Consider the following 26,322-nt stretch of genomic DNA (forward strand, 5'->3'; position numbering starts at 1 on the left):
TGGGCACTGTGGCTTACACCTGTTAACACCAGCATTTTGGGAGGCCAAGGTGGGAGGATAACTTGATCCCAGGAGTTCAAGACCAGACTGGGCAAGACAATGAGATTTTTTCTCTACAAAAAATAAATAAATAAATTAGCCAGGCATGTTGGTGAGCACCTGTTGTCCCAGCTACAGAAGAGGCTGAGTTGGGAGGATTGCTTGAGCCTGGGAAGTAGGTTGCAATGAAATGTGATTGCACCACTGCACTCCAGTCTTGACAATAGAGACCCTGTCCCCTCAACCACCAAAAAAAGAAAAAAAATTCTGGAGTTTAAGTGTATCTTAGAAGTCACTAGGTCTAATATTTTTCTTATACGATGCCTGCAATAGACGGTCTCCAACCTCTGACTGAATACCTCCAGCAAAGGTCAAATGTTATGAAAATGTTCTCACTCATAGGTGGGAAATGAACAATGAGCTCACTTGGACTCGGGAAGGGGAACATCACACAATGGGGCCTATCATGGGGAGGGGGGAGGGGGGAGGGATTGCATTGGGGAGTTATACCTGATATAAATGATGGATTGATGGGTGCTGACGAGTTGATGGGTGCAGCACACCAACATGGCACATGTATACATATGTAACAAACCTGCACGTTATGCACATGTACCCTAGAACTTAAAGTATAATAAAAAAAAAAAAAGAAAGTACAAACTAATATAGCATCAAAATATCTGATGATTGGCTCTACATTGATTTTTTTAAATCTATGCAAATACGTGAATATACTACTAAAGACTTAATTTTGGCTAAGTCCAAATAACCCATTTGATTTCCAAATATTGATGAAGGAGAACATAACATAACAACTTCTTTTTGACTTTGTCCATTTCCAGACACTAAGCTAGGCTTTTACCATATTTTACTTCATTAAATAGTCTTGCAAATCATTAGATGAAATCAATCAGTAAATTCTTTCATGAAATGTTAGTGGACTTCCAGAATCAATGCCTCCCAAAGAATTGAGCCCTTAATTGTAACTGGTTTGCTGGTAGCATCTGGCTGAGAATATTTTTCCAAGCAGTCCAAAACTTCAGTCTTATTGTTCATCATTTCACATTGCTGAATTATGATTCAGACGTTACTGATGAGCAAATTTTGTTTTATTTTATAGATAATGGCCCCTATGGAGTATTAAAAAGTAAACAATACATGAAAGTGTACAATTAGATGTTTTTATGAAGTTTTTGTGTTTTTTTTTTTTTTTTGGAAGAAAGCTTTTGAAGCATCTGTTAACTAGACTTTTTTGGTTAACATTATAAGATGGCAGAGAGATCACATATACTCTCCTCGTTATTCAATCTCCACTGAATTGGCACAAATTTTAAATTCCTAAGAAAGCACAAGTTACATCGAATAAACATCAGTATCGATGAGCTTTTCAAAGACAGACAGTGGGTGACTAAGGCTCAGCGCAAGTCACCAGGCTGAACACATGCACGAAAGAAGGTGCCTCAGAGCCAGAAGTCTTTATTCTCTGTAAAGCACAGCCAACTTTCTAGGTCAGAGCCAAGTCAGTAAACACACACAACAGAATAGCTCATGACAGTAAATGAGAGTAGTTCTGAAATCTTCATTAATGAGTGAAAAACACCACAGACATAGTGGCAAAACAGACCCCAACACAGTAATCATTTTACTATTCTTACAGATTCTGACAGTGAGTTACATATTTGGAGAGTGTTACCTTGTCTCTGCTCCACATTATCTGGGGCCTTAGCTGAAAAGATTCTAAATTTGAAGCTAACTCAATGACTGGGGTCACTCAAAAAATAAAAGAGATTCTACAGTCAGGGGCTGGCATGATGCAAAGCCTCACTTACATGACTGATGGCTGATACCAGCTATCAACTGGGAGCTCAATTGTTACTGCAGGCTGGAACATCTATACACAGCCTCTCCTTGTGGTTACTTGGGCTTCCTCACAGCATGGTGGTGAAGTTCCAAGAATGAAAATCCCAAGAAGAAACAGACAGAAGTTGTGCAACTTCTTATGACCTAACCTAAGAAGCCTATCTGCCAACAAGATTCAAGAGGAGGAATCACAGAATCCATTTTTAGTGAAACGATTTAAAACCACATTATACGAAGAATGGGAGATACTGTTATGGCTGTATTTATAAAATAAAGTCTGCTACAGCTAATTTATTAAAGAACTATGTAAAGATTAACTGTCCATTTAAGTCTCCCTCTACTCCAGCCACACAGCAAAATCTGCCAGAAAAATGAAAGGAAGCTTGTTCTGTCCAGAAGCAAAAGGAGCATTCAAGTCAAAATATTCAGCTCATTAACCTGGATCTCACACTCAGACCTCTCTTTGAGGAGAATGAATGATTGTGAGATCACATCTACACACTCAAAGTGGAAACCTATTCCAGAGAATGTAATAATCAACCTGGAACCCCATTCCTAAATATAGTTATCAGATATTTGAGGAAAATACAATACCATGAGGAGAGAAATCAAGATAAAAAGAGATGAGGACTGACTTAATAGAAAACTGGTAATTTAGAAAATGAAAGAGAACTTGAAGAAAAAAAAAGAAAATCTGAAATTTCAGAGTCAAGTTAATATGGCATACATTAAATAGAAATAAGATAAAATGAACAAACCGTACTCCAAAACCAAGATGGAATAATTCAAAATTGTAAAATAAGTTATAAGAGTAACAAATATAAAAAATGATTTGAATAATAAGACACACATAGGTCTAAGATATTAAGGATGTTTTCTAAGGTCATACAGCTAAAGACTCTAGTTGGTGAAGCAGATTTAAATGCAAATCTAATGGAATCAACCCAAATGCCGATCAATGATAGACTAGATTAAGAAATTGTGGGACATATACATCATGGAATACTATGCAGCCATAAAAAGAAATGAGATCATGTTCTTTGCATGGACCTAGATGAAGCTGGAAGCCATCATTCTCAGGAAACTAACATCGGGACAGAAAAACAAATACCACATGTTCTCACTCGTAACTGGGAGCTGCACAATGGGAACACATGGACACAGGGTGGGGGAACAAAACACACCAGGGCCTATCGGGGTTAGGGGGTTGGAGAGCATCAGGATAAATACCTAATGCATGTGAAACTATGAATTAGTTTTCCTTTGTCATTTGTTAAGAATATAATCTTAATTCATATTTTTCTCACTGCAAAGTGAAATGATCTTTATGATAAGTTTCTGTATGACACTGTCCGCAATTATACCATTGACAAATAACTATCAACACATAATGCTGAGCACTGAAGTTATTGTGAAGAATGCACATCGGAGAAGCAGTTTCGGAGCTTGTGCTATGCATTCTGACTTCTTTGTTCTTTTCATATTAAAATATAGTTCAAATTTTGAAATTGTTGTATTAAACTGTCAAATTCACTTTCTGAAATGAAAATACTTTTTACAAACACTGAATATATACAAAAACTTTGGTGATTATCTTTTTATGTTTTTGCTTCTCTTCTACTTTTTATGTTTTAAGAACACTTTGTCTTAACTGAGATTATATTTATTAATTATAGAATGAAATAAGTTTTGAAGATGACTTTCTATTGTTTCATCTTATTTTCTCCCCATGTTGTATGTGGATTATTTGTGTTTTTCCCTTTAAAAAATCAGTGATTACTGACATTCCAGATATTTTTCATACATATATGCTTTTGAGACTTTTCTAGAAGCATTTAAATATTGACAAGTTCCCCTTCTCAACTTATTGGTGGGCCCATTTTCAACCACAACCCTATTCTCTCACAACTGTTTGTACATTGACATTAACATTCACATTTTGTTTATGTGACTTTAAAGTTCATAATAATTTTCACATTCATTCTCAGTTGATTTTCATACCAGTTATTTAAGATGAGCAGAACTAAGTATCCGTATTTAAGAAGTGAGTGAGAAAGTTAGAGATGTGAGATAAATGCTTCAAATTTGTGCTTTTAGTTGAACTCCAACATGATACGTGGCTATAACATTATTCTCTATATGAGCCAGTGTTCTTAGTTTCAGACAAGAGAAAGTATTTCACATTTATTTTTGAATAAAAAACAGGCTTATTAGGGAATATGACTTATTCCTAGAATTGTTTGAAAGGTACAGAAACAGAATCTAGGCAGCATTGAGGCACCAAGTTAACTGCTGATTCCAGCTCAGTTAAAAAGCAACAAAATCCAAAATTGTCAACATGGCTGTTGGGGCCAGAGCCACACCACGTCTCAAGACCAACGTCAGCATAGTGGATACTTGCCTTTCTCTCAGTGTAACTCAGCTCTGAACCAAAGCTTTCTTCCAGTGGAAACTAAATCACCTTTGGATCCTAGCTTTGGGTGCTAAAATAAATACTGACCAAGACAATCTACACTACTGACCCTTGGATACTCCACACTTATACACAGGTTTTTCCTCATATTTAAATTCCCAAGGAAATGCAACAACAACATGCTCCCAAGTAAACAGCACAGTGAGACCTCAGACAAATGAAAATGTACTTATCGTTTCCATGAAAGGGAAGATCCAAAGTCATATCAATTATTACACTTAACTCTAGGTAATGTTAATTCTCTTCTCTTCCAGTTTCAATGCTATCTTTATTTTTTGTAAATTATAGACCAATTATAAAAGATAACAAAAAAATTCAGTATGAAATACTACAGAAATGAAAAAGAATATGATTAAGAATTAGTTACTACTAAATATGATCATGTAAGAAGAACATGAGGAGCTATTACTGTTCTCATTTCTGCAACTGTTCACCAGGGTTCCATCAGTATTTATAATGTTATTCTCCCTGATCCAATCAATATTCCTTTTTCATTCTGCCTTCACCTCTGGGCCAGGCTTCCTCCCTTATGAGGTGATCCAATCTATATTCCTGAGGTCTGATCTCTCTGTGGATGTGTCTGCACAGGTTTCCTTGTTTTCTCCTAACTTGTGTTCCTTGTCAGAAGATGCTCAGGATTCCAGAGCTTCAATGTCCTTTCCTCCCTTTGTGGAAAGCATTGTATTTCACCTTGATCATCAGAATTTAGCACCCTGGCTATCATCTTGCCATTGGCTACAGTGCCAGTGACATTCTGAAGTACTTGAGAAACAAAAACCCAGAACTGTGTCACGAGCCCCTGGGCTGGCTGTGAGATAGAAGTGGGACAAAGCTCCACTTGTCAACTGATGTCTACAAGACTAACACTACCTGGAAGACAAGAATGGTGTTATGTGCCCTAAGCACCAGCGTCATCTCAGAGCCAGTGGTCACCACCCTCCAAATATCACCAGGCACGCTGACTCTCATAAAAGGTTCTTGGTGTCTTTAGGAAAAGACAGCAGGAAAATCTATAGTAAAAACTAATGATGTTTTCACAAGAGTCTTTTTCAGAGGTATCCACATTCCCCTTCACTCAATGGGATGGGTGGAGGCTATGCAATGACTCTGATGTGAGAATTGGGTGAGGGTTCATGACTTCCCAAGGTGACAACTCAGTCAGTGTTAATTTTTTCTTTTTTTCCCATTATACCTAGAGTTTGTACAGTTAAAAAGAATCAGAATTCAATAAGCTTCCCATCTTTTGAGTTCTACAGACATTATGATCGATTGGCCTAAAACAATGATTTACAAAGGTCTAATCATTTCGTTCGGCACCATAGCTGTTAACTCTTACAAACACTCCCACTTTGCCTGTTGCGCTGCTACTACCTTCCTAAAGTCAGAGAGCTTGTCCCAATGGATCATCTCCTTCCTGCATTGCTGGTTTACAAAGGACTGAAGTGCACTGAAGGATGCTAATGTTCCTGACACCAGTGTATCTCTCAGTATCTGGTAGATGAGAACAACCTCTAGGGATAGGTCTGTAGCAGAAGGGAGGGATGGCAATAAATGACTGTCACACATAATAAATCTCTTCCAACATTTAACTTAGAGACTTCTCTAAGTCTTTACATGCCTCCTTTCCCAATACTAAGGAATTTATGGATCCTCCAAATCCTTTATCACAGTGTATTCCTGAGACTAAGTTTCAGTTAACCAACAGAGCAAACAATATGAAATATCTTCTAGCTCCCTGAGCTAGGAATTTAAATCCCATAGGATCTAGAATCTCATGAAGAAGTGGTCAGGGTGCAGCACTGCGACTAGACCCTAAAGAGGGTAGCAATTTATTCCATCATTGTTTTATAAAATATAGGGCATTAAATAATTTAACCTATGTCTTAACCCAGATGGAAGGTCCAAAGAGTCAATTGTATTTCTTTGTACAAACAATGAAAATATCCCTAATCCTAAGAAATATGGTTTGAGGCATAAAGGAAAATATGATACAGATTATGTCTGCTTATTTTTCCAAGCACTTCCAAATATTGCCTTTGAAATGAGAATCTGGGAGGAAAATCCCAATAACCAAAACAATTGTGAAATACATTATCCCTCCATATATTTGTCTGTTAGCATGCACCCGTTAAGTCTGACAATTTTATAATTTTTATTTATTCAAAAATATTTTTATAGAAAACCATTGAAATTGTACACCTGAATGCAATACAAAAAGTCCACTCACTTATTCATTTTATTTTTATTTAACAAATGTTTATTACGGGCCTACTATGCACCAAACAATATGTAAACTCATAATGATCTATGTAGTCCTTGTAGACACATTTGATAACATAGTCACTGCACAAATAATATAAAATTACAAATAAAAAAGTAAAAATTGATTAGAATACAGACCAATAAAAGGAAGCCCAACTGAAGAGATAGTCAAGAAAGCTTTCTCTGAGGAAATGTCATTTCATTTGAGAATTAAAAATTAGGATGAATAAGGTTTAGCCAAGCCATGAGTAAGAGTTGTGGAGAGAGTATTTGATTCTTTTTTTAAAAAAATTTCTAGTTTTGCAAGCACACACACAATGTTTTATCAGAGGCTTATTGTCTATAGTGAGAGAAAAGAATAAACAAAAGTGGAATTAGGTTGTTAAGGAGAAAGGAGATGAAACCGAGGTGTTGTTTAAGTGATCATAATAATGAAAACATCATTCTCAAAACAACTGTTTATTTCATTTGAAAACCGTGTGTGCACTATGGAAGAAAGCGCAGAATAATTTTGCCTGAATAAACAACATATCATATGAAATGAAAAAACAGATCCCATAACAGAAAAAAAGGGCTTAATTTTGATTCAGATCTCAGCAGCAGCATCCTTTCTATTTCAGTACTCACTCAGTACATTGCATTATAAACAAAGGTAATGCATCCATTTCTTACTTGTGACCCCTTTGCTATCTTTCGATGGATCAGATTCCTAGTAGTTTGTAGTAGTGCAAAAATAAAAGCATGGCAACACTTGCTATTCTAATAATTCTATAAACAGAATTGCTTAGAAAAGTCATAGTAAAATGCAAAATGACTACTTTAATTCCATCTTTCTAACTCACAAACATTAAATCTACAAGCAAAGTCTTTCTATACCCTCTGAAAATAAAGAGTTCATATACCTTTCTTTCTACTATACATTTTTACTCAAATTGTGTAATAAAGAATTGTAGTGAGAAGTTTCAAGTTTTTAATTTTGAAGCATAAAGTATATTATCATAAATGCTTTCTTGAGTTTCCCTGCAGTTGGGAAGGTATAATACGTATAAATTTAAGTGTAAACCTAGCAATGCCATGTTCAAACTTTACATAATAAATACCAATGTTATTTCAAATTTGATTTTTCATTTGCTTTAAGTTTCTGGATACTATGTAACCATCAAATTTGTTGAGATTGAGAAGCTGTTTGTATAGCTAGATGCAGGATTACACACATAAAACTGTAGAATTTATTCATGATTATCTTAATTGATCATCTTTATAGCTCTGTTTGGTTACAATAAAATAGCCATTAAAAATCTTAACTGAGGTGAGTAAAATGTTCAACGTTTCCAAAGTCTCTGCTCTTTTTTAAACAACTTTTTCTCGTTTCACCTAACACAATAGTACATATGCAAATAAACCATTATGGCATACTGCTGTATTAGAAATTTATATACTACTACTTCCTTTAAATTCACTGCAGTTCTTATCTCTAAAAACTGGAACCATTAGCTCTATTTTTTTCTTTTTAGAAATCTTTTCTAAGTGCCTATCATGTATAGCAGATACAGTGCTAGCTGAGAACCACTTAATTGCAATTTGACTCACATAGGTATCTTTCTAGAGAAAATTTACAAAGATTTAAACTGTTCTTGCTCAAGCCAGTGTAGCTAAGCATCAGAAACTCTATGATGGGACTCACTTGTGATCTTGCTATCTCCCCATTCTACTTCTAAAATTATGTTATTTTTGAGATCTAGTCTATACCTTCTGTACAGTTTAAATACTAAGTAATTTAGTTTTCCCTGAGATTTCACTTTGGAACCTTTCCTCCAATTCAGTTTCTTTATAACACTAAGCACTGCTTTACTCCCATTACTCCCATCCTGGAAGTTCCCATCATGCCCAATGGTCTGTGTCATGGTAGACGCATTGCTATTTGCCAGAATTTCTAAATTTCACTTGTCTGTGTGATTGTCTCTACAATATTACCTCTGATCATCTCCTATTGACTTTTAATTTCTCATGTTTCATCTCCATTATGGTATTTCAATATCAAATATTCTAATTTTTATTGACATTAGTCTTCACATTCTATCTCTCACCCTACCTTCTGGCAACACTCTCTGCAGGTGATCCTTTTTATCTCTCTATTCTTTCTGGATAATCTTTATCAAGAAAATTTATTCCATTAGTTCTAACAAGAAATGTGTTTATTTCTTTAGTACTAGTTAATAAAATACAGCTCTAACTTTGTGCATAATTTTCTTAAGGTACATATCAGATCTTATGAGATGTGGTCACAGCAAAACATAGATAAGAACTGATAGTATTAATTAATAGAAATGGAGAAAAATACTGATAAAGAAGCATTTGTTGTAAGTTGAATTGCATCTCCTCAAAAAAGATATGTTAAAGTTCTAAACCCCAGTACCTTACAATATGACCTTATTTGGAAATAAGTCACTGGAGATGTAATTAGATGAGATCTCATTGAAATGTGGTAGGTCTGTAACCAAATATGATTGGTGTCTTATAAGAAGATGCCCGTGTGAAGACAGAGACACACAGGGTGAACACCATATGACAATGAAGTCAGGAATTGGGGTTATGCACCTCTAGGCCAGTGAATGCCAAAGACTAGCAGTAAAGCAACAGGAGCTAAGAAGACACAAGGATTCTCCTCCAAACTATGAGATAATACATTTCTGATGTTTCAAGGCACACAGTTTGTGTACTTTCTTACGGTTGCCCTAGGAAACGAAGACAGCCCTCAACTAGAGAAATTAGAAAAATATATCCAAAGGATATAGGAATAAATGATGATGAAAAAATGAAGGTCATTAACTTTAACATGAATACAAAGGCAAATCAACAAAGAGCATATTGATAATAAACATCAAAAATCGGTTGTTAAAAGGCTAATACAGATGAGAACACTATTAGAAATCTAATTTAAAAACAAAGAAAAGAATGAAGAATAATAGAAAACGAAATAATGAATATCAATTGCTAAGTAAGGATTTTTTTAATAAAGAAGGAAAATAACATGTAGCTTGGCAATTAGTATAATGAGGTCTACATGTAACATTTGGGGTCCATTTCAGGTTTTTAAAAATTCTAATTTGTGTAATTTCCAAAACACGATAAAGTGTATCTACAAGAAACATACAAAAATTAACACTTAGTGTTCAACAACTATTAACAGAAATGTTTCCATTAAGTCAAGATTTCAACCAATCCAAAACAATGAGAAAAGAATAAAATAAGGAAATGACAAAGTTGTTTTTATTTGCAGAGATTACGATATCCTACATAAAAATGAACACACATCATTATAAACTAAGTACTAAAAAGAAACTTTAGTAAGATTACTCAATATATCATGACAATGACAAAATTAATACATAGCTAAACACTATCCATAACCAATTAAAATGTAATGAATCCAAAATATCTCATTCAGAAAGTAACATTTATAAAACACAAATAATCAAAATTATAATTACATGACTTAGCTAGTAATCTAAATATAATTGAAAAATCATAATATTTAATCTCAATTAATGGAAACATCTACCAAGATACTGGATGGAAAAACAATATCAACCCTTGAACAGCACAAGTTTGATCTGCGCAGGTCCACTTATACGTAAGTTTTCTTCAACCTCTGCCATCCCTGAGGCAACAAGACCAACCACTTCTCGACCTCCTCCTCAGCCTACTCCTCATGAAGACAACAAGGATGAAGACCTTTATGATAATTCACTTGTAGTTCATCAATAGAAAACATTTTCTCTTATGACTTTCTTGAAGTTTATTTTCTCTAGCTGTCTTTGATGTAAGAATACAGTATATAATACATATATACAAGATAGGTGTTTACCATCCATAATATCATTCCCCAAAGACGAAAATAGGTGTTAATCAATTTTTTCTGTTATGAACTTCTGGTCAACAGTACACTATTAGCAGTTAAGTTTTTGGGGAGTCAAAAGTTCTATGCAGATTTTTGACCTAACAGGGCGTTGGTGTCCCTAATTCCCACATTGTTTAAAGGTCAACTGTGCATTTTTGAAGTGTTATATTTTCCTCATAAATTTATAAATTCAGCAAAAATTCAAGAAATATCTATGAAATTTGACAACTAACAAATTATTGGAAAGAGAGAAAGCATGGAAAATTAAGTTTATTTTCTGCTTTGTAACCTAACAAGTTACAAGCACTTTCAAGCACATGAAACTTTAAAGCACATGAAAAAATCTGCTACATTAAATCATGGCTATTGAGGGTCTAAATTTACAAAGTCTTTTTGGAAGAAATTTGACAATATTCATTAAAGTGTTATAATGTGTATCCCATAGGAATTAACAGTTCATTTTATTTTGCCAAGCCTAAGGAAATAAAAGAGAAATATACAAGGGAGGTCATTGCAATATTATAGTGAAAAACTGAAAATGATTGAACTATCCATCAATAGGAACTGGTTAAATAAACTTACACATAAACAAAAGATCTTTAACAGTTAAAAGGAATGGCACAGAATGATAAACACTGCTATTGTTTGAATATGTCATAAATTCATGTCAGAAACTTAATCCCCAGTGCAACAGCATTGGGATGTGGAGCCTAGCAAGAGGTGATTAGATCATGAAACCTCTACCCTCATGAACACATTAATGTTGTTATCACAGAGTAGATTTATTATCATGATAGTGGACTTATTCTAAAAGTGACGATAGCCCCCTCTTACTCCTGTGCTGTCTTGCCCTTTTGCCATGGAATGAAGCAACACAAAGGCCCTCCACCAGATGCCAGCACCATACTCTTGGACTGCCCAGCTTGCAGAACTGTAAGCCAAATAAACTTCTATTGTTTATAAATTACCCAGTCTCAGGTATTGTTATAACAGCACAACATGAACTAAGACAAGCACTAACATGAAAAGTGTCTAAGACGTTGTCAAGAGAAGCAAGCAAGCAGCACAATATATGTATTTCATTAGAACTCTATTTTACATGAGGATGTTTTCATGTCTATCCTTCTTACACTTAAGTGCACTAACAAAGGATTCAAATAATAATAGAATTATTCCATAAAATTTTTCCATGTTGGAGGATAAATGGATGGAGAGGAAGGAGTTGAAATGTAATTTTTGCCTTTTTCTCTGTATGCTTATTTATTTTTAAAAATTGTTTTATTAATGACATGAAATAACTTTAAGAGAAAGCGATAAAGCAGACTAGTGTTTTAAAGTATTATTTCTACCATGACGTATTCTTAATATTTCGATTCACATACTTAACCTCCTCATCAGCTTTAGAGATTTTTAACTTGTTAAAAGAATTAATATGAAAATAACTTTGAAGAAATTGCTTTATTATTAGCATGATTCTCCCACATTTTTTGCCCATGAAAATTATTCCCTGTGCATTGAGTGTGCACAGGGCTGTGCTTGAGAGCTCCCCAGTCCATTTCTTTATTTAATGTCAACTTTCAGCCCTGAACATGCCTAAGTATAGGTATAAAGTAATAGAAAATAAACCCTATGTGAAAAGCATTAGAAGTTACAAGATTTAGGACATTCTTTTCACCGAGAAATTGGCATCCTAGGTAACTAGTGGCTTTTCAGTTTCTGAAATATATTTGGCTTACCTGGATTTCAGTTCAATAAGTTATACCTGCCTAATATCCTTCATTTTCCTTATTGCAGAAATTGGCTGCTCAATAATGAGGAACAGCTATGCACATGAAATTATTTACTTTTCTATTTACTTAGAGTAAATAGAACTAATACAATTAATGGAAAAAGATTCTTTTAAATCTGCTAATGAATTACTTGATATGCCAAACTCAATTTTAAAGTTTAGTGAAAGTGAATTTGAAGACCTGATCAAAGTCAGTCTGAAGCTGTTTAGCATAACTGAAAGGAGAACATGCTATTTAAGAATGTTCTTTAAAATTTGTCGGAAATTTAGATATAGTCTAAGAGTAACTCAGGGCTCCTTCATTTGTAGGCAATGGTAAACACTTTAGCTGGGAATAAGCACTTGTTTTCCAAGCCACTTTTGTTTTACAAAACGGGTGAAAAAAAAACTCCAGTCACCCACCCCTTTCTGTCCCTCCTCTTACATCCTGGCCAACTCTAGTCACCCCAAGTCCACTACATGTAATTGTATGCCCTCCCTCCTCTTTATGTCAGTGCCATAGATTGAATTGATACCTTCCCCCAAATCAGTTAAAGTCCTAACTTCCCGTACCTCATAATGTGATCTCATTTGGAAAGAGTCTTGACATAGATGTTCATTAAGGTGAGATTATTAGGTTGGACTGTAATATGACTGCTGTCCTTATAAAAGGGAGAAATGTGGACACAGGGACAGAAACACACAGAGGAAAAACGATGTGAAGACAAACGGGGAGAAGACTGCAGCGATGCATCTACAAGCCAAGGATCACCAAGTGTTGCCAGCAAGACAGGAGCTAGAAAAGACAAGTAATGATTTCCCCCTAGAGTTGCCAGAAGGAGCACGACCCTGCTGACATCTTGATTTAGGGCTTCTAGCCTCCAGAACTGTGGTTCAGTAAATTTCTGTTGTTTTAACCCACCTTACTGTTGGTACTTCAAGGCAGCCCTAACAAACTAAGACATCCATATCCATGAGATGTTCCAGACATCTCAGTCTCATCTAAGCCACTACCCTCTAATCCTCATGAGAGTCTTCACATCCATTATTCTGCCCCTCTATTTACCCCTCCCAAGTGCTGGAAGATTCGAATCACTGTGCACTGTGGGCTTACTGGTCCACTGTCACCAAAATCTCTTTACCCTGAATCTCTTTTCCATACATTGAGTTGATTTTCGTGATCTAACAGAAACCAAACTCTTCTGAGGCACTGCTTTCCTTAAAATCCATCCAATTTCCCTCCCACACCCATTGTACGTACCTTTGAGTGTGTAGTTGAATGGTAAAACCACCAAGCTCCTCATTGTCAGTCCCAGACTGTTTTCCCTGTTGCCTACCTAAAACTTCCATGAGGACTCTATGTCAATAGATTGTTATGTGACATGTACTGTCATGACTACTCATTTCTGCTGTTACCCACTCATTCGTCAGTCAATCCATCACTTTTCTATGATTTGGCTCCTGACTCCCTGATACCTATTTCTTCATTTCTAAAATGAAGAATATACATTCTCATGATCCTTCAGTCAACATGGGCTCTCAGTTTCTTGAACTTCTCTATTCCAAAGGTATTTTATCAGTTTGTTTTTTTCAGTTTGTTTTCTGCAGTACACCAACTCATCAAACCATGAATCCTCCATCCTTACACTGTCTCTCACTCTCATGTTGCCCCTCTCCTTATATTCAAAACAAATCTCCATGGTGGTAAACTTATAATCATTACCCAGCATGCAACCTCAATTCTCCTGCTTCTTTCTCACTGCCATATTCGCTTGGAGAAAAAAACATAATTCTGATAAATTCCTATTCTTTGCCTACAGAGCCTGCACCTTTGCAGTTAAATGTGGCTGGAGAAGAACTATAAACAATGCCTGTGGTTTTACTTTGAATTCATGACAATTAATTTCAAGGGAGGCCGTAATGCTTTTCTGCAAGCATAATATACTTATTAGTCCACTCACTCTTCCTGTATTCTGTATTACAGTTTCACACTTCTCTTATTTCTTCAAACCTTGATTATATCTTTCCCCATCTTCCTTGTAAGCTGATAACCTTGATTTTTTTCATTGAGAAAAATGAAGCAACTCGAAGTAAAATTTCAAAGAATGCCACCACCACATATGCCCTCACTCTAAGTATCTGTAAATACATCCCTGCCATCTGTTTCTGGGAATCAACTATGTGTCTTCTGCCTAAAGTCAGCCCCTTCAGGGGTAATTGATCCTATTTCTCATTGTTTGCTTAATACTCCAGAATTTCTCCCCTCTCTCAGGTATAACCACACATTTTTTCCTCTCTTCCAAATCAGTCTTACATGTACATCAACTTGATGATATTTTCTATTACAAAAACACAATAAAACAAAATGTTAAAAAGCTCTTAACTCCACTTCTTGCCAGTCACTGTGCAATTTCTCTGTGCCCCTTTACAGAAAAATCCCCAAACGAGTGTTCCATACTGTCTCCTCTTTCCATTGTCTTCCCTCTTTCCATTCTCTTTTCATTTCTCTGCAATCATTACGAATTGAATTGTGTCCTTCTACAAATCCATATGTTGAAGTCTTAACCCTCAGTATCTCAGAATGCAACCTTATTTGGAAATATGGCTGTTGAAGATGTAGTAAAGATGAAGTTATACTGGAGTATAGTGGGTCCCTAATCCAATATGACTCTTCTTCTTATAAAAACTGGAAATCTGGAGAGAGACACACACACATACACACACACCTCAAGCACCTTGTCAAGATAAATGTATATAGATCCGGGTGCTGCTTCTGTAAGTCACAGAATACCAAAGATTGCTGAAAAACCATTAGGATTTCCATTCAGACTCTATGTCAATAAACTCCGTTACATGACATGTACTGTCATGACTACTCATTTCTGCTGTTACCCACTCATTCTTAGGTCAATCCATCACTTTTCTATGATTTGTCTTCCAATTCCCTGCTTTATATTTCTTCATTTCTAAAATAAAATCCTTTCACTTTAATATACATCCTCATGATCCATCAATCAACTTGGGTTCTCAGTTTCTTGAACTTCACTATTCCAAAGATATTTTAACTTTGCCTTCATTTAACTTTTGTCTTTAACTTCTGCAGCAACTCATGTGCATAATCGCCCTCTAGACCTAGTCATTACCAACAACATCCTTAGCTTCTCTGTTACTTGATTTGCAGGAACAGATTCCTCCTCATAGCCCTTGAAAGGAACCAACCCTGCCAACACCTTGATTTCCCATTTCTCACGGCTGTGAGGCAATCAACTTCTGTTGTTTATGCCACTTAGTTTGTGTTTCTTGGCAAAAGCAGTATTATCAAACCAATACACCAATCGAGCATTTACTCTACCACTTAAGTGCAACTGGTCTTACCTATGTTCCTATGATCTTCACATTGCTGAAGCCTAGGTAAATTATCAGACCAGATTTGTGCTGGATTGGTCATCATTTGACTGTCTTCATTTGACTTCTCAGGTACAACACTTGCCAAATTCTGCTTCTGGCACTCTGAGAGATCCCTCTTAGTCTCCTTTACTTGGTTCTATTTCTCCACCTCTTAACTAAGGAAGGCTTTCAGGGCTGAATTTTTGGCCCTCTTCATTACTTAAATGTACTCACCTATGATGTCATTGTAAATACCATCTATCTGCTGACACCTCTCAAATTTACACTCCCATCCTAAAACTCTTCCCTGAAATTTAGACTTTTACACGTACGCTCTCCTTAAAATTCTACATTTGGATATTAACAAATACCTCAACCCTAACATGTTCAAAACGTAACCTGTGATCTTCTCTCATGATTGTCCTCCCACACACTTTCCCCTCAGCTGATGATACTCTGTGCTGCCTGTTGTTTAGTCCAGAAACCTTGGTGAAATCTTCAACCCTTCTCTTTCTTTCACAAACCCTATGTAATCCTTCAGATGATCCAACTGCATCTAGTTACAAAATATATCCAGAATTTTCAACTTTCTCAACTTCCTCCATTACCACCCTCATCTGAATCATAATGCCACATGACACTTCCCGTGAATTACTGCTGTAGTCTCCTGCATGCTCTCGGCATACATGACTGCCCTTTGCCTTAGCTCGTCTGTGCTGCTATCACAAAATACCACAGAATAGGTTATTTATATAGACCAGAAATTTGTTTCAAATAATTCAGGAGGCTGACAAGTCTAAGATCAAGGTGCTGGCATCTGATTTCTGGTGAATGCTTGCTTGATGTGGCCTCACATGGAAGAAAGTAGAAGGGCAAAAGGTGCCAAACTCCCTCCATCAAGCCCTTTTATAACAGCATTAATCTATTGGTAAGGGCAGAATCCTTATGACCTAAACACCTCCCAAAAGTCCTCACCTCCCAACACTGTTGCACTGGGGATTAAGTTTCCAACACATGAATTCTGGTGGACAGATTAAGAGCACAGCATCCTCTAAGGTCTATTTGAAGCACAGTTGCTAAGATGTCCTTTGAAAACGTAAATCAGACCATGGCTCTCCTTTGCTCAAAATCCTGCAGTGATTCCACACTTGCTTCATAGGAAAAGTCAAAGTCCTAAACATGTACACTAGGGCACTCAGCTTCCCGTTAGTGTTCAAGTACATCCTTTGACTCTTCTTTCCTGCTTTCTCCTCCAGCACAGGGCATTCTCGCTGCTCCACAAGTAAGACAGGCACTCAGTCACTTCAGGACCTTTGCACTGACTGCTCCTTCACCCTATTCACCCTATAATTCCCTTATCCAAGAAATCTACTTGGCTATCTCTTTCACACAACTTTGCCCGAACGTCACTTTCGCATAAAAGATTACTCAGAGCACTGCATTTAAAATAGAAATAGGAACGCTTTTACACTTTTGGTGGGATTGTAAATTAGTTCCACCATTGGAGAAGACAGTGTGGCGATTCCTCAAGGATCTAGAACCAGAAATACCATTTGACCCAGCAATCCCATTACTGGATATATACCCAAAGGATTAGAAATCATTCTACTGTAAAGACACATGCACCCATATGTTTACTGCGGCACTATTCACAATAGCAAAGACTTGGAACAAACCCAAATGCCCATCAATGAGAGACTGGATAAAGAAAACGTGGCACATATTCACCATGGAATACGATGCAGCCAAAAAATGGATGAGTTCATGTCCTTTGCAGGGACATGGATGAAGATGGAAACCATCATTCTCAGCAAACTAACACAGGAACAGAAAACCAAATGCCACATGTTCTCATTCATAAGTGGGAGATAAACAGTGAGAACACATGGACACAGGGAGGGGAACATCACACACAGGGCCCTGTCAGGGGGTGGGGGCCTAGGGCAGGGATAGCATTAGGAGAACTACCTAATGTACATTATGTGTTGATGGGTGCAGCAAACCACCATGGCATGTGTATACCTCTGTAACAAACCTGCACGTTCTACACATGTATCCCAGAACTTAAATAATAATAATAACAATAAAACAGGAATCTCTACTCCATCCCGGCATGTCTGACTCTAACTTTGCCTTATTCTTTTCTACCCTAACAATTATATGATTTATTTATTTTCATATTTACTGTTTCCTTTCTACCCACAGTTTTTGCTAGAATGAATGTAGGCTGAACCAAGTCAAGACTATTTATATTCACAGATGCAACCCAGGCACACATGTATGCTCAATAAACATTTACTAGCCAATGAAAACAACCAGTCCACCTACCAGCAAGTCTTATTAATTCAAATAGTTTATTCCAAATTTTCTTCAATGTTTAATGTACAAGGCATGCCATCTGCAAATACCAGATTTGTTTTTCTAATACTTACATACTTTACCAATAGTCTCTATTTTCACACACTAGGAAATCAACAGAATGTGATACCACAAATTGATTAAGAATACCATTGTGGAAGACAGTGTGGTGATTCCTGAAGGATCTAGACCTAGAAATACCATCTGACCCAGCAATCCCATTACTGGGTATATACTCAAAGGATTATAAATCATTCTACTATAAAGACACATGCGGCCGAGCGCGGTGGCTCAAGCCTGTAATCCCAGCACTTTGGGAGGCCGAGACGGGCGGATCACGAGGTCAGGAGATTGAGACCATCCTGGCTAACACGGTGAAACCCCGTCTCTACTGAAAAATACAAAAAAAAAAAAAACTAGCCGGGCGAGGTGGCGGGCGCCTGTAGTCCCAGCTACTTGGGAGGCTGAGGCAGGAGAATGGTGTAAACCCGGGAGGCGGAGCTTGCAGTGAGCTGAGATCTGGCCACTGCACTCCAGCCTGGGTGACAGTGCAAGACTCCGTCTCAAAACAAACAAACAAAAAAAAAAAAGACACACGCACACGTATGTTTATTGCAGCACTATTCACAATAGCAAAGACTTGGAACCAACCCAAATGTCCTCAATAATAGACTGGATAAAGAAAATGTGGCACACATACACCACAGAATACTATGCAGCCATAAAAAAGCATGAGTTCATTCCTTTGCAGGCACATGGATGAAGCTGGAAACCACCATACTCAGCAAACTATCAAAGAAACAGAAAACCAAAGACTGCATGTTCTCAGTCATAAGTGGAAAGTGAACAATGAGAACACATGGACATACGGAGGGGAACATCATACACCAGTGAATGTCGGCGGGGGGTGGGTGGAGGGCTAGGGGAGGGATAACATTAGGAGAAATACCTAATGTAGGTGACGGGTTTATGGGTACAGCAAACCACCAAGGCACGTGTATACCAATTTAACGAACCTGCAAGTTCTGTACACGTACCCCAGAACTTAGAGTATAATAAAAAATTTTAAAAAGGAAATGAAACGAAAAAGAATACGAGTGCAGATACATGTTTTTGTATATAAAACATCTTACAACATGCAATATAGGGGAAAATCAAATTACCATGTATCAACAAAGTGTGACACTTTTTATTTTAAAATTCATAGGTAAATATATACAGACACTCACAAATGTGCACATACACCAATATATGCCACTCTGTGTCTGATACTCTCAAAATCACTCAAAGCATGTATTAAGTATACTTTCCAGTTAAGAAATCTAAGTCCCAAGTTTGTACAGGGGGTATGTAGAAAATTAAGAATTAAAATTCTATGTCTATCCTTCCAAAACTTCCTGCACACTATTGCATCAAACACCGGAATTTGAGATTGATCATGAATTTTTTCAATTCCCCAGCACACGACAGAATAAATCCAACATGTTGGGTTTTTTTGTAAATAAAAAGTTTACTTAGCAATAATTCGACAGATGAGCACACATGCTTCTTCTTATCTCTAGGTAAATCCTCATTAATCCAAGTCAGAAGATTATTCCTAGGATAAATCTGTGGAAAAACTCAGCAATTGGAAATACAGACTACTCAATCTTTAATTTGCAAGGGTTTTTGGTGACAGATTGAATTGATGAAGTCATGAAAGACACTCAAAAGAATGGGGATAACTGATTAGGACAACTTGATGGAAACTTATTGGTTTTTGAGTTATGTACCAAAATATGCCTTTATATCCTTTTATAGTTAGAAAATTTAGATGAGCACAGCCTTGCAGAATAAAGACTGTATCTGTTTTCCAGACTTCCCTGTGATTCAGTGGGGGCTCTGTCACTAACTTATGGCTAATGGGATGGAGTCTAAAATGAGCTCTGCAACTTTTGGAGTGAGTTTTTTAAGAGAGTGCGTATAACTTCTACCTTTCTGTCTTGCTTGCTGGAACCTGGACGCATTTTTTTTTTTTTTTTTTTTTTTTTTTGTCCTAAAGAAACCATTTGGGACCATGTGCAACTCTTAGCTCTCTGATCCTAAGTAACTTATTTAGCTTCTCTGTGTTTCAGTTTCCACATTTATAAAAGTAAATAATATAATTTATCTTCTGGGAATGCTAAGAGTTGAAGGTAACATGGAAAAATATTAGCAAAGTAGCCAGTCCTCAAAAACATTTATTATTTTGATTGCCAGAAAGAGGGAGTAGAGGTAAATATCCTTTTCTGTTCTTCATTTTCTAAAACCACTCATACAGAATCTTATGATACACTAATAGATACTTAAAATGGGAAAAGGAGGAGGCCTGATTTCTCTACCTCTGCAATATAAGTAAGGGACATTCATACACAAGACCTTGAACAGACTCCAGAAAAAACAGGCCTCCACTGCATTCTCACTGATGTCTAACATTCATTTCTAAGGAGGGTTAATGCCTCTAACTACACTCTTCCCATTGGCAGAAATTTCCTCTGAGCACAGTCTCAACAAGCACACGCATTTTCAGCGTGAACTGTTTAACTGGAACAAGACTGTCTTTATAATTTTGGAAAATGTTTAAGTTCCTACCATGCTAAGAAACATACATACACACACACACGTAACTCATATATGTACATGAATTATTAATGGCATCTGTTACTTGGGCCATAAGTAATCTCACCAAGAAGTAGTCAAACTCTTAACAATGTATATGCTACTTATTTAATTTCTTGAATATAACTATTTCCAAATACAAACCTTACTGAATGTATAGTTTTTGAGATTTATAACAAAAAAGAAACATTGATGTCAATGTTGCTTTACATTCATTATACTTAAATGACTGCTACTTTTACACTACCACACTTACTGTATGCTAAGTATTTTCAATTTCAAACACAGTGAGAAACACTTTCCAGTGGGAATGCATTTATGCAGTTTTATATCAATTATACATAATTTTATTTATTCCTGGATACGAGGTACCTTGTTTCATTTTTATAAGTCATTGTTATATACCCAAGACCAGTTATATGTTCTTCTTAAGCAACAGGAAATGAGTTTATTCACAACTTGATGAATTACCGAATGCCTGTGCTTTTCTAAAAGTCTTAAAGAGCTTACTCATTCCAAGGTCATACTTCCTTTAAAATTCTAACTGGCACAACTATTAGATTAACACATGATTTCCCTAAACATTAACAGATTTGATCATCAGATACTCGATCTGCCAAATTTACTCTGAGTTCTGCAGGCATTAAAAGATGGACAAGTGCACTGAACAGTATCTGTTCCCATCTCCTGCCACAGTCTCCACTGATATTTACAGTGAGCCAAAGAAAAATATACATCTCTAAATATACTTTGAAGCCTTTAAATACTTAAATGAATAGGGTCAAAGTTTTTACATGCTACCTCAAATTGTGCAGCAATTTTTCAAGGAAAACTAATGACCCCAAAACAACATTGTTCTAAAGTATTTCCGCATAATTCTATAAACATAGAAGAACAAACGATAATAATAGTAATTGATATATTACTAGGTGCCTGTCTTTATAAGATTCACATAATTTAAACATGTAATAAGTCTAGGAAAAAGGTTCTGTGATTTTCCACAGAGCTAAGAAGTGGCAAAGCTGAGAGCTTTTTCTGACAGTGAAATGCTAGCAATTGTATTCCCAAGAAGTTACACATTTGCAGCCTAGGAAACAAAGTTGGTAATTTGTTTGCTTAGTTAATTTTATTTAAATTTCAGTACAGTACCAGGGGTGGGGTGGGATGGAGTTTATTATGTTTTGGTTTAGATGCACAAGAGGATTAAAAATGACATTATTTTTGAGAACCAGTCATTGTGTTAGGGGACAGAGACAGAGATGAAGACAATCATGTATTTTCTCATTAAAAAATCCTCTTTGGTTTTTTTCATGATCAAAGTAATATAATTACAAAAGGAAAAAATCTTAAAGAGACTGTGACTATGTGAGGATTATTTGGATAAGATGTGGTTTCAAGAGTACAAAATTTCAAGCTAAATTACAAGATTTAAGCTAATATATGATATTTGAAGTAAAGTTTTAACTATTTAAATTTTAATATCTAAAACCTTAATGCCATCACAGTATTATACCTGAATCTCATTAGCTATTTTTAAATAAAATGATTATTGTCCTTTAAAATTGTTTATAATTTTCTTCAACTAAATAAGAGGCATTTTGATTTAAATGCCTTGGTACATACTCAAATATTTATATGACATTCATATTATATTAAAAAATTGAAAAAATAAAAGTATACAATAAAAAACAGATAGCTAAAGAAGACTCACAGAAAGTAATGAACTTCTGTTTCATGAACTTTTCCATTCTTGGAAAGAATTGCTGCGATTTCTTTGCTGAGATGTAGTATACAAACCTTCTGTTATTGTAAATACAACATTGTAAGTTGTATTTACAACTTACAAGTTGTAACTTACAAGTTACAAGTTACCTCAGTAAATGACCCTCAGGACGACTATCAATTCACAATTTTATTATATTTGGGATAGTTAAGTCTGTGACAGCAACAAAATTCTTTCTAGCAATAAACAAATTAAACTTGTATTTTTAAACTGTCACAAAGTTGGAAAATACCTAAATAGAAGCACTTTTTACACCAGTTACTGGATTTCTTTACTTTTGAAAATAATGAAGCATATTGCAGAAAATCTAGAAAATGCAGCAAAATGTTAAAATAAAATTATTAAACATCTATAATCCCCTGACCTACAGATACACTTTTTAGTATTTTGGTGAAATAAAACACTGCAAAATGGACCATATTTATTTTAAACTTGTTTATACACAGCATTTTCTCATGAGCATTTCCTCAATTAGTCGATTTACTTTAATATTTTATCTTCATAAGTTGTAAATTTAAATTTCTCAATGTTTGTAATGTAAAAATATACATTAAATAAACCTCAGGTCATTTCCATTACTCTGTTCTGTGTCTATATATTTTATTAATTTATGTTATATGAATTAAATTCACTATCTTGATATTAATCCTCCAAATGACAAAAACTTACTACAATCATTACATGACATTCCATGTGCATAATTATTCAAATACATATGATTTTTAATTTTTATTTGGGAGGTAAATCCTGAAAATGACTTTATAACACCACATATCCAGTAGAAATTTTATGGATAATGCTACATATATATATATATATATATATATATATATATATGCACAATTATGTCACTTAGATATAATTATTTTATAATCCTACTTCCTTGTTCATCCTCTTTGTTAGGAGTTATATGTATTAATATGTGCAATAATTTATATGTAAGTTTTAACTGACTTAGGAGACAACAATATTATCCCCTACATCCTTTAATATTCCCCAACCCAGCCAAACAAGTGATTATTCTCGCAAATGAACAAAATATCATGTTCTAAAGTCAACACAGCAAAATAAATAACCTGAAAATATTCCCATAGTCAATACCTTAACATCAAAGTTATAATATAACAAACGATCTTTTAAAGCTCAATGCACAACTGAACTCTCTGGAAAATAAGGGAAGCTACCTGACCCTCAAATCAAGAGGAGACTAACAAAACAGAGTGAGAAGCATGTAGCTGGCTTCTCTGCGAAGTTAGAGTTCCAGTTGAGATTTTTGGCATAAAGTCAGGTCCTTTGACCCTGGGTTGGGGACCGGGGGACGGATCGGAGGAGGTAAATAGAGAGAAGAATCTCCTGAAAATGAAGGCCACTTGTGCTTTCTGAGAGCCCCAGGTGAGAGAGGAATACCAAAACTGACTCCTTTTAACCGAAGTAAAACTTTATCTGCTTCAGTGAGAACATTCTCGAACAGATTTTGGTGCATTCCCATACATAACCTCCCCAGGTATAAAGCTACGGAAACAACAACAAACCCTTAAACTCCAAGGTAATAAGTACACGAAGAAACAAGGCAGGTAGTCTGCAGAAGTAATAACAAAATTCGCTATCAGAGGACTTCAGTTAATGGAATCCTAATTGACATTTTTAAATAAAAATATAAAAGGGGTAATATGAAAAAAATCAGGTAACTTTGAAAGAAAAAAATGCAATTTTGGAAATATAATATCCAGTAAGTTATTATGAAAGGATACTAAAAACAGTTGAAGGAGGAATTAATATACTCAAAGGTGAATCTGAAGACACCACAAAGCAGTAAAGGGAAATAAAGATATGGGAAATGGGGCCTGGCCACGGTGACTCACGCCTGTAATCCTAGCACTTTGGGAGGCCGAGACGGGCAAATCACAAGGTCAGGAGTTTGAGGCCAGCCTGGCCAACATGGTGAAACCCCGTCTCTACTAAAAACATACAAAATTAGCGGGCGCATGGCGGCGTGCGCCTGTAGTCCCAGCTAGTCGGGAGGCTGAGGCAGGAGAATCACTTCAGCCCGGGAGGCGGAAGTTGCAGTGAGCCGAGATCGCGCCATTGTCCTCCAGCCTGGGCGACAGAGCGAGAGGGAAGGAGGGAGGAAAGAAAAGGAGAAAGGGAGGGAAGGAAGGGAGGAAGGAAAGCAGGCAAATGCCGGCATCTGTCAAAACAGCATGAGAGAAAGTGGAATAACATCATACCCATATCTAATTGGAATTCTGAAACGAAGAGAAAAGCAGAGAGGCAATGTATTATTAGTCCATTCTCACACTACTATAAAGAAATACCCAACACTCGGTCATTTATTAAAAAAAAAAGAAGAAGAAGAAGAAGAAGTTTAACTGACTCACAGTTCTGCATGGCTGGGGAGGCCTCAGGAATTTAAAATCACGGCGGAAAGCACCTCTTAACAGGATGGCAGATGAAAGAGTGTGCATGGAAGGGGGAAGCCCCTTATAAAACCGTCAGATCTCGTGAGAACTCACTCACTATTACAACAGCAGCACAGGGAAAACCGCCCCCATGATTCAATTATCTCCACCTGATCTTACTCTTGCCATGTGGGAATTATTACAATTCAACGTGATATTTGGGCGGGGATGCAGAGTCTAACCATATCAGATAATATTTGAAGAGGTTAATTTTCCATGACATAAATTTTCCAAGACATAAATCTTCATATTCAAGAAGCACAGTATTTCCTTAACATGATTAAAAAACAAACAAACAAACAAAATAAACCTCACCAGGATGCATGCATTAAACTACAGAACTTCAAAAACAAGAGAATCTATTTGAAACAAGCTTAGAGAAAAGACATTAGCAACATAGAAATGACAATGATGCTAACAAGTAGACTGGTCAATGGCTTAAAAAAGAAGCCAAAAGACTTTTGAGAAATGCCTTCTGGTGTTGAGAGGAAACACCTGGTTTCCTCTGGCATTCTAACACCAGCTAAGACACTATTCAAGAGTTAGGAAAAAATACAGGTGTTTTCATGAGAAGACTGAAAGTTATTAGCACTAATATTTCCTTGAAAATACTTTCTTCAAGAATAAGGACATTGAACCCTGAAGGAAAGGAGAATTAAAAATATAAACCATGGTTAAAACTAAACAACTACTGACTGTATAAAACAATTTAAAAAGGTACTATATTTAGTCGTTTTACACAAGTTAGAACTTTAATAATAGAACCAGAAAAATAAGAATAAGAGAGGACAAATAAACAGATTTAAAGCCACCTAAGATCTTAGGAAGGGAGTTAGAGATACTGAGTAGTTAAATGGGGATATTATGAATTTAAGAATTTAAAAATAAAGGGGAATATAAGACAAAACAGCAAAATATTTTGAAAGTGTTATTTAATAAAAATAGAGAAAACATCATCAAATAATTTGGAATAAAATGGGCATAATTACTAATTGTTGATACATTCGTTTTTAAAAATTACATTGCAATAACATTAATAACAAAGTTTTATACGGCCCTTATGATGTGCCAAGCATTTTTCTAAGTATGGCACATGTATTACTTCATTTAGTAGTTAATCATTAAAGACAGTACGTATTGTGTTAAACCATTAATTTAGAAAAATATTTATTTCACTCTTTTCTAGAAAGATACAAGTTAGTAAAACAGACTCAAGAAATAAAAAAAAAATGAATAAATCCATATATATTAAATAAATTTAGTTTTGAGAGATTGAGAGTGGAAGAAGATAACGTTCTTGCAGGATGGTTAAAGACTATATTTGGAGAAAAATAAAGTACTTCTGTTTCATACCCTTAATAAATTCCTGTTTAATAAATTAGGGTCTGCAGGTGT

At 35.7% G+C, this 26,322-nt stretch overlaps 1 long non-coding RNA gene across 1 annotated transcript in view; it reads right to left on the reverse strand.

Moving 5' to 3' along the window:
* Window positions 1-24,920, reverse strand: part of LOC113224764 — a 240,390-nt gene extending 215,470 nt beyond the window's left edge. Inside the window, exon 1 of the long non-coding RNA XR_003309363.1 lies at window positions 24,847-24,920. This is a non-coding gene — a long non-coding RNA (uncharacterized LOC113224764). The remainder of the gene's footprint in view (window positions 1-24,846) is intronic.
* Between the last annotated feature and the right edge of the window lie 1,402 nt (window positions 24,921-26,322).

The sequence above is a fragment of the Piliocolobus tephrosceles genome, chromosome 7 (assembly GCF_002776525.5).
Source record: "Piliocolobus tephrosceles isolate RC106 chromosome 7, ASM277652v3, whole genome shotgun sequence".
NCBI classification, from domain to species: Eukaryota; Metazoa; Chordata; class Mammalia; order Primates; family Cercopithecidae; genus Piliocolobus; species Piliocolobus tephrosceles.